Source organism: Poecile atricapillus, chromosome 22 (genome assembly GCF_030490865.1).
Source record: "Poecile atricapillus isolate bPoeAtr1 chromosome 22, bPoeAtr1.hap1, whole genome shotgun sequence".
Lineage (NCBI taxonomy): Eukaryota > Metazoa > Chordata > Aves > Passeriformes > Paridae > Poecile > Poecile atricapillus.
In genome coordinates this window covers 1,840,480-1,855,673 of record NC_081270.1, presented here as the reverse complement: position 1 = coordinate 1,855,673, position 15,194 = coordinate 1,840,480, and the positions used below count along the sequence as shown (strand labels likewise).

Below are 15,194 nucleotides of genomic sequence, written 5' to 3'. Positions count from 1 at the left end.
GAATTCCCATAGGAATTCTCTTGGAATGATAAATCCGTCGCCAGAGCAATGGAATTTCTCTGTGACAAAACATCAAGGAAAGGAGCAGGGAAAACAAAACAACTTTGAAAAAAAAGGAGGAAAAGAAATTTTTCCAAGGCAAAAAAGGAATAAAACCAGAACAAAAACCATCCCAAAAAATTGACAAAACCAATCTGGAATCCTCTCAGATTTGGGATGGAAAAAGCTCTGACTCAAATTTATCCCTGAATTTTCTCAGACTGGGGGCAGGAAAGGCTCAGGGCCCAATTTCTCCCTGAATTCTCTCAGATTTGGGATGGAAAAGCCTCTGGCACAGCCCCCTGTGCCTGGATTTGGGGCTGAGACCCCAATTTTTCCCTGAATTCTCTGATTTGGGGTGGGAAAGGCTCAGAGCCCAATTTTTCCCTGAATTTTCTCAGATTTGGGGTGGGAAAGGCTCAGAGCCCAGTTTTTCCCTGAATTCTCTCAGATTTGGGGTGGGAAAGGCTCAGAGCCCAGTTTTTCCCTGAATTCTCTCAGATTTGGGGTGGGAAAAGCTCAGAGCCCAATTTTACTCTGAATTCTCCTGGATTTGGGGTGGCAAAGCCAGCGCCAGGCTGGGAGCTGGGCTGGGCCCTTTGCAGGAGGAAATACCGGGTGACAATTTGGTGACTCAGCTGCAAAAAACCCAACCCAAAACCAACAAAAAGGGAGGTCACGGCCTCCAAAACTCTTCCCCAAAAATCCTTTTATTGGGATTTGAGAGCTCTGGAAGGATCCTCCCCTGCGAGTGGTGAATCCATGGACTGGGGGGTGGCGCTGGGCCGGGGATGTCCCCCGATGTCCCCTCCCGGGGGCCCTGGTGCTCCCTGAGCCCGCCTGGGCTGCAACGGCCGGGCTGGGAGTATCGGCACGGCTGGAGTGGGGCTGGGCCAGGGCGGGGACACCTCGGGGACATCGTGGGGACACCGTTGGGACATTGTGGGGACATCGTGGGGACAGTGCTGGGACACTGCGGGGACACGGTGGGGACGTTGCAGGGACATCATGGCGACATCGCGGGGACACCATGGGGACACCACAGGGACACCGCGGGGACACTGCGGGGACACGGACATCATGGGGACACCACGGGGACATTGCAGGGACACCGTGGGGACACTGCAGAGACACCTGAGTGACATCATTGGGACACTGCAGTGACATCACTGTGACACTGTGAAGACATCGCTGTGACACTGCAGTGACACCGCTGTGACACCATTGTGAGACTGTGGTGACACCGCTATGACCCCTCTGTGACACCTCTGTGACACCTCTGTGACCCCTCTGTGACACCGCGGTGACACCGTGGTAACACCGCAGTGACATCTCTGTGACCCCTCCGTGACACCGCGGTGACACCTCTGTGACACCTCTGTGACACCGCGGTGACACTGCAGTGACACTGCTGTGACACCTCTGTGACACTGCAGTGACACCGCTGTGACACCTCTGTGACCCCTCTGTGACACCGCGGTGACACCTCTGTGACACCGCGGTGACACTGCAGTGACACCGCTTTGACACCATTGTGACACTGCAGTCACCTCCCTGTGACACCCAGCAATCCTTGCCCAGAGTCCCACGGGTCTGGCACCGCTGTGACATCACTGTGACATCACTGTGACATCACAGTGACACCGCTGTGACATCACTGGGACACTGCTGTGACATCACTGCAGCAACCCTGTGACACTGCTGTGACATCACTGGGACACCACTGTAACACTGCTGTGATGTCACTGGGACACTGCTGTGATGTCACTGGGACAGCACTGTGACACTGCTGTGATGTCACTGGGACACTGCTGTGATACCTCTGTGACATCACTGTGACACCTCTGTGACATCACTGTGCCATCACTGTGATGTCACCGTGACATCACTGTGATAGGCTATGGCATCAGTGGGGCAGCATGGTGACATCACTGTGACTCTGCTATGACATCACTATGGTCACAGTGATATCACTATGACATCACAGTGGAACAGGTGTGACATCATTGTGACAATGCTATGACATCATTACAGATCTGCTATGATGTCACAGTGATAATGCAGTGATGTCGTGATATTACTATGACATCACTGACACTGCTGTTACATCACCTTGACACCTCTATGACATCACAGTGACATTGTTGTGATGTCACAGTGACATGGCTGTGACGTCACTGCACACCGCTGTGGGGTCACCATGACACCCCTGTGACATCACTGTGACACTGCTGTGACATGACAGTGACACCGGTGTGACACCATTGTGACACCGCTGTGATGTCACCATTACACCGCTGTGACATCACAGTGACACCTCTGTGAAGTCACCATGATACGGCTGTGATGTCACCGTGACGCCGCTGTGATGTCACTGTGACACCGCTGTGACAGCCGCCAGAATTTCAGAGGGTTTTTTATTCTCCTCTATTTTTTAAAAAAACTTTTTCTTCTCAAACACCTCAAGGATTTATTCCCATATTTCCTGGGTACACTTGAATATTCCAATAAATACCTGGAATGTGAAGGACTTGGAGAAAGTAAAAACCACAGGGAGCAGGAGGGCAAAGCCACAAGACTGAGCTGCTCGGAATTCCAGAGAGATTTTCCAATTTGCTCATTCCATCCAATCTTGATTTCCATAAACACCTCCAGATTTATCCCGTTGATTTCCTGGGATCATTTGAATATTCCAAATAAAGAACCCCGTGCTCATTCCACTTGCAAATGAAATGGGGAAAGCTGGAAATCCCAGCGGGAAGATGGAATTCCAGGCAAAATTATTCCAATCCACATTTTTCGCTTGCAAAGCTCTCAAGCCTGGCAGCTGCCACTCTTATTTTTTGCCATGTGCTGCCCTAATTAATATTTAATTATGCAAAACACACTGATTGCCGGTGTTAATTAGCAGAGCCACTGATTGCTTCCGCTGCTTCCCAAAGCCCAGTTCCAAAATCCCGGGGAAAGGAAGCAAAAGTGGAGATTTGTGTCTTTCTACTGGAAATAAAAAATTCATTTCTTTGCCCTGGGAGTTTTAAGGCAGATAAAAAATTCATTCTTGACTTTAAAGTCGTGGAATTTGGGTGGATTTAGGTTGGGATACAGGGATTTTGGAATTTTTCCTGCACTGTTATCTTTGGGATAGCTGGAAGAAGGAGCAGAGGAAGTGAAATTCAGTGAAAATGGAGCTTAGACAATAAAAAAATTCCTTAATTTTGAGATGACAACCATGAAATCTGCATCTTCTAAATGTTCCCAAAGATTTTCCAAGCTGGATCCAGGCTGAGCTGCCCCTTCCCCATATCCCAAAATCATTCCCAGATCTTCTATCCTTTCAAATTCCATCCTTTCAAATTCCATCCCATGGCAGGAACGATCAGGAATGACCAGGAATGATTGATTACCAGGAATTACCAGGAATTCTCTGGAATTCTCATCCTATGCCCCAAAATCATTCCCAAATCTTCTCTTCCAGATTTTCAAACTCCATCCCATGTCAGGAATGACGAGGAATAATCAGGAATTATTAGGAATGATCACCCCAGGTTCCAAAACTATTCCCAAATATTTTCTTCCATTCTTTCAAACTCCATCCTGATGCAGGAATTGCCAGGAATGATCAGGAATGACCAGGATTGATCAGGAATTTTCAGGAATTATCACCTCAGGCATGAACACCCCAGGCCCCAAAACCATTCCCAAATATTTTCTGCCAGCCTTTCAAACTTCATCCCTATGCAGGAACAACCAGGAATGACCAGGAATGACCAGGAATGACCAGGAATGATTGATTATCAGGAATTCTCAGGAATTCTCACTCTGCACCCCAAAACCATTCCCAAATAAATTCTTCCAGCCTTTCAAACTCCATCCCGATGCAGGAATGACCAGGAATGATCAGAAATGACCCGGAATTATCAGGAATTATCATCCCAGGCCACCAAACCATTCCCAAATCTCTCTTCCAGCCTTACAAACTCCATCCATGGCAAGAATGACCAGGAATTATCAGGAATGACCAGGAATTATCAGGAATGATGGAGAATAATCGATTCTCAGGAATTCCTGGGAATGAGCACCCCACACCCATTCCATGGCTCCTGATCTGGCACAAGGCTGTGGCTCCATCCCAAAAAAATCCCCAAACATCCGGCTCCATCCTAAAAACGGCATTCCCAGAAAACCTCGGGAAGCAGGTGCTGTTTAACCCCAGCAGGAGGGGAGGATTTACCAAGCAAACAAGAGGAAAATCGGGAATTTTCAATTCCCGTCTGCCCGGAGAGGGATTCAAATCCAAAAGCCTGGGAAAAGGCTGGATCCCACAGCACTGGGAGGAATTTTTTGGCTCCTTCCCGATCCCTAAATCCCAGCAGTTCAGGAGTTAACTCCGTGCCTGCACCTTTTATTTGCCTTGGATTCGCCCCAAGTTTGAGTCATCGAGTTCAAACAAAAGGAAAAAAACAACGAAACCCCCAACCCTTTGTGCTTCGTGTCCCAAATATCCCAGGGAAAGGAGAATTGTGGGAATAACGAGGGCACATCCTGGTTTTAGCCCCAGAAGGAAAAGCGGGATGCATTCAGAGCATTAAATAATCCCAATTTCCACCTGCCGGAATAAAGAAACGATGGCCAAAATCCCGGTTTTTCTGCAGCTCTGCGGAACTGCCGGAGGTGGGAGCGGAGTTTTTATAGGATCAGACTTCCAAAGGAACGTCAGGAATGCGGGGTGGCGACAGATCCGAAAAATAGAGAAAAATCCAGATATTTTTTTCCTCCTTTTCCCTCTGAAATTTAAAGGGAAACCAAACCCTGAACCATCCCAGAGCTCCCTGTCCTCATCCCGGATCCGGAGCCAGGAATCCACAGGTTATTCCTGTTCCATCAGGAACTCTTTGGAACCGGATCCAGCGGCGGTTTGGGTTGGACTGGCGGGAAAAGAAAGACCTTGACCCGCAGCCCATTAACCCCTGGCTGGGCCCTTTTCTCCTGCCATTCCCAAAGAAATCCCAATGGATCCCGGATCCCGATGGATTCCGGGCAGTTTGGCTGGGAAAATAACCAGGGCCAAGGGGCAGGCTTGGGGCGACAGCCACACAAGATTTGGGGGATTGGGAATTTGGGGAGGATTTGGGGGATTGGGGAGGATTTTAGGGATTGGGGAGGATTTTAGGGATTTTTTGGGAAGGTTCTAGGGATCTTTGGATGCTTTGGGGGATCTTTGGATAATTTTAGAGACTTTTGGATGATTTTAGGGAGTTTTGGAGGATTTTAGGGACTTTTGGAGGATGTTAGGGATTCCTGGAGGATTTTAGGAGTCTTTAGATGATTTTAGGGACTTTTGGGTGATTTTAGGGACTTTGGGAGGATTTTAGGGATTTTTTTGGACAGTTTTAGGGATCTCTGAAGGGTTTTAGGGAACTCCTGGATAGTTTTAGAGTCTTCTAGATGATTTTTGTGACTCCTGGATTATTTTAGGAATTTTTGGATGATTTTAGGGACCTCTGTATTGTTCTAGGAATCTCTGCATGATTTTAGGGACTTTTGGATGATTTTAGGGATCTTTGGATGGTTTTAGGGATCTTTGGAGAATTTTAGGGAACATCTGGATAATTTTAGGGTCTTCTGGATTATTTTAGGGGCTTCTAGATGATTTTAGGGATTTTTGGATGATTTTAGGGACTTTTGGAGGATTTTAGGGGACCTCAGGATGTTTTTAGGGACCTCTGGATTGTTCTAGAAATCTTTGGATGATTTTAGGGACTTTGGGATGATTTTAGGGATTTCTGGATGGCTTTAGGGATCTTTGGAGGATTTAAGGGAAAGTCTGGATAATTTTAGGGACTTTGGGATGATTTTAGGGACATTCAATGCTTCCAGACCCCATAATAATAATAATAATAATAATAATAATAATAATAATAATAATAATAATAATAATAATAATAATAATAATAATAATAATAATAATAATAATAATAATAATAACCACCTTTATTATCTTTATTATAATTATGGTTATTGTTATTAATATTCATCCCGGGGCTTTCAGCCCTTTCAGCAAAGGCTGCATTCAAAGCAATCCCAAAAATCCAAGATTTCAATAAAATTCCCTCTCTCCAGCCACATTTTAATAAAGATTCTCACTTTTTTTCTTGGCTGTGCAGGAAAAGCAGGGATTTGGGATTGTTCTGTGTTCCCACCAAGGTGTAAATCCCTGATTTTCCACAGCTCTCGGATCCCTCAGAAGGGTAAAACTGGGAATATTCCAACATTCCAAGTTCCCATCCCCTGCAAAACATCCAAGATGTGATCCCAGACAACACCAAGCACAACACATCCCCGGGATTAAAAAAAATTAGGAAATAAGTAGTTTATACTTTTCCAACGGGAATTCCCTTCCTGCCTCTCAAACAACTGCATCCACGGCTGGGAATTTTCAGGAATCACCATAAAACTGGGAAAAACCTCTTTTAATCACTTTATCCCTAATCAAGGCCTCAAGAAGTTTCCCTGTTGTAATTCACCCCGAGTGCCTCAAAATCCAGGAATTTTTACCCTTTTTGCTCCTATAAAAATGCCCTAAAAAAGATCCCAATCCAAGAATCCCTCAGGAAAAAAAGAAATCCTTCCTTAGGAGAGGATAAAGTCCAACACTTACTTGTGGTGCCCTGTCCTCTTTGTCCTTCAAACTCCGGCAAAAACCGAGGCGAAGAGGCCAAATCCTCATCCCAAAAGGAGAAAAACGAGGAAAAATGAGGTGGGAATGGGAGCTGCCGATGGAATCTGGGAAGTGGGGATTTCTTCCTGCTCTGTTATCTCGGCCTTGGCCGAGCGAGGGAATGCTGGTGGAAATCTTTGCCTGGTACAGTCGGAGCCTCCGCTTCACAGGCCAGGAATTTCTCCTTTGAATAATTTTTAACTTCGGCTCCCGGCGAGGAAAATCCAGGGGCTCCAAGGCTCTGCTTGGTTGGGTTTATTATTTATTTCCTGCGGAGAGAATTCCTGATTGAGGAGGAAAATGGGAGAAATTCCCCTTTTATTTGCCCATCTCTTCCTGGTTTCCAGGAGTGGAGGGGATGAGGGGAAGGGATTGGCACAATTTTCCTGGAAAAATGAAGAGATAACTGCTGGGAGAGGGAAGATTCAGGAATTTTATTCCTGTGAGCTCCATTTGTTTTCTCCTTTGTTTGAAAATAGAAATCATTTTCCTGGCCTGTGGCTGAAGCAGCGCAATCCTCTCAGAAGGGCTAAACCAAAACTAATTCACAATTCTGACCACTGAAATTGGTAAAAACAATAATTTATTGCTATTTTTAATGTTTTTACCTCTTCAAGGGCTGAGATTCAGGCACATTCCCCTCACAAATGGGGAGAATTCACCTTAAAACACACAGGAAATAGAAATAAATCCAGGCCAAGCCCAAATCCCCTCAGAAGGGCTGGAACAAAACTAATTCACAAATCTGATCACTGAAATTGATAAAAATAATAAATTATTGTTATTTTGATTCTTTTTACCTCTTTGAGGGCTGAAATTCAGGCACAATCCCCTCACAAACTGGGAGACTAAAACTTTAAAAGATGAAGAAAACTTAAAAAAATCCAGGCCAAAAAAAGGGCTCAAATCCCCTCAGAAGGGCTGAAACAAAACTAATTCACATTTCTGATCACTGAAATTGGTAAAAATAAGGATTTATTGCTACTTTTATTCTTTTTATCTCTTTGAGGGCTGAAATTCAGGTACATTGCCCTCACAAACGTGGAGAATTCACCTTAAAATACACAGGAAATAGAAATAAATCCAGGCCAAGGCCCAGATCCCCTCAGAAGGGCTGGAACAAAACTAATTCACAAATCTGATCACTGAAATTGGTAAAAATAATAATTTATTGTTATTTTTATTCTTCTTATCTCTTTGAGGGCTGAAATTCAGGCACATTGTCCTCACAAACGGGGAGAATAAAACCTAAAACACAAAGGAAGGACAAAAAATCCAGGCCAAGGGAAAGGCCCAAATCCCCTCAGAACGGCTAAACCAAAACTAATTCGCAATTCTGATCACTCAAATTGGTAAAAATAACAATTTATTGCTATTTTTATCATTTTTACCTCTTCAAGGGCTGAAATTCAGGCACATTCCCCTAACAAATAGGAAAAATTCACCTTAAAACACACAGGAAATAGAAATAAATCCAGGCCACGGCCCAGATCCCCTCAGAAAGGCTGGAACGAAACTAATTCATAAATGTGAAATCAGTAAAAATAATGATTGATTGTTATTTTTATCATTTTTACCTCTTAGAGGGTTGAAATTCCCCTCACAAACAGGGAGAATAAAACCCAAAACACAAAGGAAAGATGAAAAATCCAGGCCAATAAAAGGTCCCAAATCCCCTCAGCCCTCTGAGGAAGTCAAAAAAATTTGGGAAGTTGGGATCAGACCCCAAACTGCACCGAGACACCTCAAAAAGCAACTTTGAAACCAACGGATGTGGAAATAACTCAGTGTAAAGGGAATTTTCAGGTATTTTCCTACCTGGGAATGGGAAATTGAGGAAAGAGGTGGAAGAAACCACCCCAGGAAAATGGAGCTGGGAGATTTTTGGGAGGTTTTTCCAGCCTGGGATATCCCAGGATTCTGTTTTAGGAGGAACTCCTTCAATCCCATGGCTCATTCCATGAAAACATCGGATTTCCAATGGATATTTTGCAGCAAAACCTTCCAAATCAGCCCATATATTCCATCCAAAACTTGAGAAATCTCTGGTCCCATCCCCATTTTTACCCTCAGGTTGATTTCAGCTCACTCCCGATGGGGAATTTTTATTCCCACACCAAATCCCAGGAGGAAAATTCCTATTTTTTCCCCCTGCAGCCGCACAAACCCCAATGCTGGCAGCGCCAGCTGAGCCCCACCGCAAATATCCCGGTGTTTTTATGGTGTTTGTCCTCGTTAAACTCCAATTTCTCCCTTTTTTTTTCCCTCTCAGCACCTGCCCTTTTCCACCCTGGGAGCAGCCGAGCACCTGCACAATTAAAGCTTCATTAAAACTGACTTTTTTAATTGCCTCTGGCTCGTTGGAGTGGGAAAAACAGCTGGAAAAAGCCTTGGACATGGTCAGGAAGCAGAAAAAATTCCAGGTTTTCTTCCCATCTTGCTGTGGAATTCACTAAGTTGGGAATGTCAAGTCCTCAATAATTCACCATTCTGATCACTGAAATTGGTAAAATAATGATTTATTGCTGTTTTTATAATTTTTGCCTCTTTCAGGGTTGAAATTTCCCTCACAAACAGGAGAGCAAAATCTTCAATCACATGGGAAATTTTCCAGGATAATTTTTCAGGATATTCCAAAGAAAAAGGGAAATATTCCCTCAAAATACACATTATCCCCACTCTTAACATTTGTGCAGAGTTTTTTTCCCATTTTGTGGCATTTATTTTATTATTATTTATTATTTATTATTTAGTATTTAATATTTAGTATTTAGTATTCATTATTTATTATTTATTAAGTCCACAATTTATTTCAACAAACACCTGAAAATTATGGATAAGGGATGCAGGAAGGTGGGATACAAATTTTATCCTCCTCAAAAAAGCAGGAAAAGCAGAATCTGGAAGAGGAAAAAGAAAAGGAATTTTCCAAAAAAATTCTGTGGGTGTGGAAATGGAATTTTTCCATCTAAAAGACTCCAGAAAAAGAATGGAGAATTATTTTCCAAGCACTCAGCACCACAGATAAATAAAATAAAAATAGGATTTGAAGCAGGAATGAAATAGAAGAGAAAGAAACGGTTATTCCCTGACTCCAGCAGGAGGAAAAGGATCAAAGTTGGAATTTATGGAGAGTTTTTATAGAGTTTCCAAGTTATTTTTGTGAGGATTAAAGGCTGACTTCAAAGCTACAAGCCCAAACAAAAATTGACGCTCGGGCTCGGCAAAAATGGCCAAAATTTCTAAGAAAATTCCCCAAATCCAGCTTCCTGAGAGCTTTGGGAATTATCCAGGAATAAAGGGCCGGAGGATCCAGGAGGGTAAAAAGGGACACAAAAAAGGGTGAAAAAGTGAAACGAAATACTTGGGAATATCTGAAAATGAGGAATTTTCAGGACAGGGGTGAAAGTGAAAGAAAAAATTGGGACAAAAAGTTGGAAACATCTGGGAATGAGGGATTCCGATCTCAGCCCTGGATGTTCCTGCAGGATCCTTAAAAAAATTCCAGCCCTGTTTGGAGCTGTCCCCATTCCCAGGGATGAAGGACAAAACCTTGGGGGGAATTTTCCAGGAGAATTTGGGATTTGTAGAGGAATTTGGAATTCCAAGGGGAATTCCAGGAGACGAATTGTGTGACCTCCCGGAGCTGGGAATTTTTGGGATGGAAAAACCACCTGGAAAAGGCATTTTCCAGCTTTCCACCCGTTTGATTCCATGTTCCCTGCCAGGAAAACCAGTCTGGAGCGTCCTGGGATGGTGGAAGGTGGGAAAAAAGTGGGATTGAAGGGAATGCCTGGATAATTTTAGGGATTTTTGGATGATTTTAGGGGTATTCAATGCTGCCAGACCTTATATTATTATTATTATTATTATTATTATTATTATTATTATTATTATTATTATTATTATTATTATTATTATTTTATTTATCCCAGGGATAAAAAGAGATTGGAGTTTTTTTTTCCAGGTTAATCCTGGAATTCTGTGACCTTAAATGGTCTCTGGCACCACCAAAGTGGGACAGAAGGAGCTGATTGACCACGAGGATTAATTATATTTTGAATATAATTTATATTACAAATGGAATATTAATTATATTGTTATTAATTTAATTAATTACTAAATATTATTATATTGTTATTAATAATATAATATAATATTAAAGTAATAAATAATAGATAGTATAATATAATAAGAATAATATAATGAAATAAAATATACTATAATAAAAATATAATATAATATAATATAATATAATATAATCTAATATAATATAATATAATATAATATAATATAATATAATATAATATAATATAATATAATATAATATAATATAATATAATATAATATAATATAATATAATATAATATAATATAATATAATATAATATAATATATATTATGAATATTTGCTGGCTAAATCCCAGCACATCCTGATGAAGAAAAGTTTAAAATAAAAACATGAAAATATCCCTGAATATTTAAAAAAAATACTTTTAAAATCTTCATTTTAAAATCTTCATTTTGAAAAAAAAAATCATCTTTAAAAATCTTTACATTTTAAAATTTTTTTAAAAATTATTTTAAAATATTTTAAAAAAATAATTTAAAAAATATTTTAAAAATATTCTTTAAAATCTTTTGGATTAAAAATATTTTAAAATATTTTCATTTTTTAACACTCTGGATAAGCAATAACCCCGCAAAATGTAACGATCTATGAAATCCTCATTTTTTAAATAAAATAAGGAATTTTTTCAAAGGCTTTTAGGATTTTTTTTCCCAAGAAATCCATGGAATGAAAGGAAATCATGAAATTAAAAAGAAATCACAAAGAAATCCATGAAATTAACAAGAAATCCATGGGATTAACAAGAAATCTGTGGAATTAACAAGAAATCTGTGGAATTAACACGAAATCCATGAAATTAACAAGAAATCCATGGGATTACCAAGAAATCCATGGGATTAACAAGAAATCTGTGGGATTTTTTGGAGCTGGATTTCGCTGGGAACAGCCCCCAGCAGAGAGCGGCTTTTCCACATCCATAAAATCGGATCATTTGATTGGATTTATGAGAACACCCCAGGAACGTTTGGAGTTTCTCAGGCCCAGGTAAGATCGGAGAGCTTGGGCTCGGCTCAGTAAAGCCCAGCCTGGCATTGGAACGAACCAATGGCTTTTCCGGGAATTCCGCGGGATGAGCGGCTCCGGAGGATTCACCTGTTCCCAGGAATTGTTGGAAAATTGCGCTCAAAACTCAACTTCCCTGGGCCAAAATCCCAGGATTTCCTGAAACAAAGGCAATTAATGAACTCGGTTTTATCCAGGGATTCCGCAGGATGAGCAGCTCCAGAGGATTCAGAGGATTTCCTGGGAATTGTTGGAAAATTGGGCTCCCAGCACCACTTCCCTGGGCCAAAATCCCGGGATTTCCTGATCCAAAGGCAAGGAACAAACTTGCTTCTTCCAGGAATTCCACAGCATGAGCGGCTCCGGAGGATTCGGAGGATTTCTTGGGAATTGTTGGAAAAACTCAGTCCCAACTCAATTTTCCCAGCTCAGTTCCACGAGCAGGGCTCTCCTTGCCTTCTACTCCCCCCCAGTGGCCACAGCTCCAGGGATTTCCAGGGATTTCCCAGCTCCAGGGATTCCCAGGGATGAAATTCAAAAGAAATCCATGAAATTAACAAGAAACCCATGAAATTATTAAAAAATAAATAAATCTGTGGAATTAAAGGAAATCTTTGAACTTGCAAAGAAATCCATGGAATTAAAGGAAATCCGAGGAATTAAAGGAAATCTGTGGAATTAAAGGAAATCCATGGAATTAAAGAGAAATCCCAAAGAAATCCATGGAATTAACAAGAAATTCCAAAGAAATGCATGGAATTAAAAGGAAAGCCATGGAATTAAAAAGAAATTCCAAAGAAATCCATGGAATTTACAAGAAATCCATGGAACTAAGAAGAAATCCGCCAAAACTCAACTGTGGAGATGCCGTCATTGGGAGAGGGAATTGGGAATTGCTTTGGGAATGTCCCCACTCCCGATCCTGGATCCCTAAATCCGATCCCAGTGGGAAAAGAGGGAATTCCAGCCTGGCTGGAGCTGCTCGATGGAAACGTCTCCATTAGGGTGGCGCTGATTTCTCCTCCCAATTCCAGAGCCTCTGGAATTGCCGCTCCTGGAATCACCCGAGTTCCCCTTCCCAGCAGTCGGAATTTAGGGATTTTCCACTTTCCCAAATGATTCTGCTGATTCCTCCTTCAGGGCGGGAATTCCTTAAGGAGTTGGGATAATCTATGGAATTCCTTAAAGAATGGGGATAATCCATGGAATTCCTTAAGGAATTGGGATAAATCCATGGAATTCCTTAAGGAGTGGGGATCATCCATGGAATTCCTTAAAGAATGGGGATAAATCCATGGAATTCCTTAAAGAATGGGGATATTCCATGGAATTCCTTAAGGAATTGGGATAAATCCAGGGAATTCCTTAAGGAATTGGGATAAATCCATGGAATTCCTTAAGGAATGGGGATAAATCAATGGAATTCCTTAAGGAATACAGATAATCCATGGAATTCCTTAAGGAATGGGGATAATCCATGGAATTCCACAGGAATCTCCAAAAAGAAGATGCTCGGCTCTCCCTGAGGGGCAGCACAGGCTTGGAATTGGATTTTTCCAACTTTTTTTTTCCCGCCTTGTTATCCTGTTTTATTTTCCAATCAAGCTGGGAAGTTTTTGACAAAAAAATAAAATAAAAAAATAAATAATAATAAAAATAATAAAAGAAAAATAAAATAAAAACAATAAAATAAACTAAAATAAAACTCAAAACTCCAAAAAAGGCCCCAAACCCCACAAAAAAAGCTCCAAACCCTGAAAAGTCATAATCTCTTGATTTTGACCCCGATTCCAAGGATCCAAATCCAGGAGTTTTGGGGATCCGCAGCCGTTGGAAAGTGGAATTCCGGTGTTCCCAGCCCAAAGCAGCACCCGGGAATGGGCTCAGACAGCGCAGAGGGAACAGAACCCAAACCCAAATCCCAGGAAACTCAAAATGAAACCCACAAAATTCAACCCCAAAACCCAAATTTAAACCCATAAAACCCAAACCTTAATCCCAAACCCAAAGCTCAACCCCAAAACTTAAACTGTAATCCCAAACCCAAACTCAACCCACAAAACCAAAACTAAACCCACAAAATTCAACCACAAAACCCCAAATTAAACCCACAAACCCAAACCTTAACCCCAAATCCAAATCTGAACCCACCCAACTCAAATTCCAAGCCCATAAACCCCACAAAATTCAACACCAAACCCAAAATAAACCCAGAAAACCAAAATGAAACCCACAAAGCTCAACCCCAAACCCCCCAAAGTCAACCCCAAACCCACAAAACCAAACCCCAAAACTAAACCCACAAAACAAAGCGCCAAACTCCAAACCCACAAACCCAACCTTAATCCCAAACCTAAAATTAAACCCAAAAACCAAACCCACAAAACCAAACCCGAACCCAAAAACCCACAAACTAAACCCACAAACACAACCTTAATCTCAAACCCAAACCCACTAAACCAAACCCCAAACCCAAAACTAAACCCACAAAACCCAACTTTAATCCCAAACCTAAAACTAAACCCACAAAACCAACAAACCAACCCCAAACCCACAAAACAAAGCCCCAAACCCAAAACTAAACCCACAAAACCAAATCCAAACCCACAAAACCAAACCCCACTCCTACAAAACCCAACCCCAAACCCATAAAACCCAACCTTAATCCCAAATCCCAAACTAAACCCACAAAACTCCAAACTAAACCCCAACCCCAAAAACCCCAACCCCAAACCCCACAAAACTGACCCCAAATCCTAATCCCAAAGCCCAACCCCACAAACCCCAAAGCCCAGCCCCAGCCGCGCGTTCACAACGGTGACAAAGCTGAAACAAATGAGCAAAAATCTTGGGATTTGCAAATGTTCCGGTTAAAAACCGTGGGATTTCGGATTTTTCTGGGTAAAAATCTTGGGATTTTCACATTTTCTGGATAAAAAGCCTTGGGATTTTCAAGTATTTTGGATAAAAACTTTGGTATTTTAACATTTTCTGGGTAAAACCCTTGGGATTTTCACTTTTTCTGGATAAAAACCTTGGAATTTTCACATTTTTTTGGTTAAAACCTTGGGATTTCCACATTTTTTTGATTAAAACCTTGGGATTCTCAAGTTTTTCGGAAAAAACTTCAGGATTTTAATGTTTCCTTGAGTAAAAACCTTGTAATTTTCATATTTTTTTGATTAAAACCTTGGGATTTTAATATTTTCTGGATAAGAAACCTTGGTATTTTCACATTTTTTGGATAAAAGCTGTGGGATTTTAACATTTCCTGGATAAAAACCTTGGGATTTTAATGTTTTCT

At 41.6% G+C, this 15,194-nt stretch overlaps 1 long non-coding RNA gene across 1 annotated transcript; it reads right to left on the bottom strand.

Moving 5' to 3' along the window:
• Positions 1-14,741: 14,741 nt before the first annotated feature.
• LOC131587214 (uncharacterized) lies at positions 14,742-15,160 on the bottom strand. Its single transcript, XR_009279325.1, has 3 exons — positions 15,080-15,160; positions 14,863-14,986; positions 14,742-14,799 (listed from the first exon to the last, which is right to left on the bottom strand). It is a non-coding gene; the product is annotated as an uncharacterized LOC131587214 (long non-coding RNA).
• Positions 15,161-15,194: the final 34 nt, after the last annotated feature.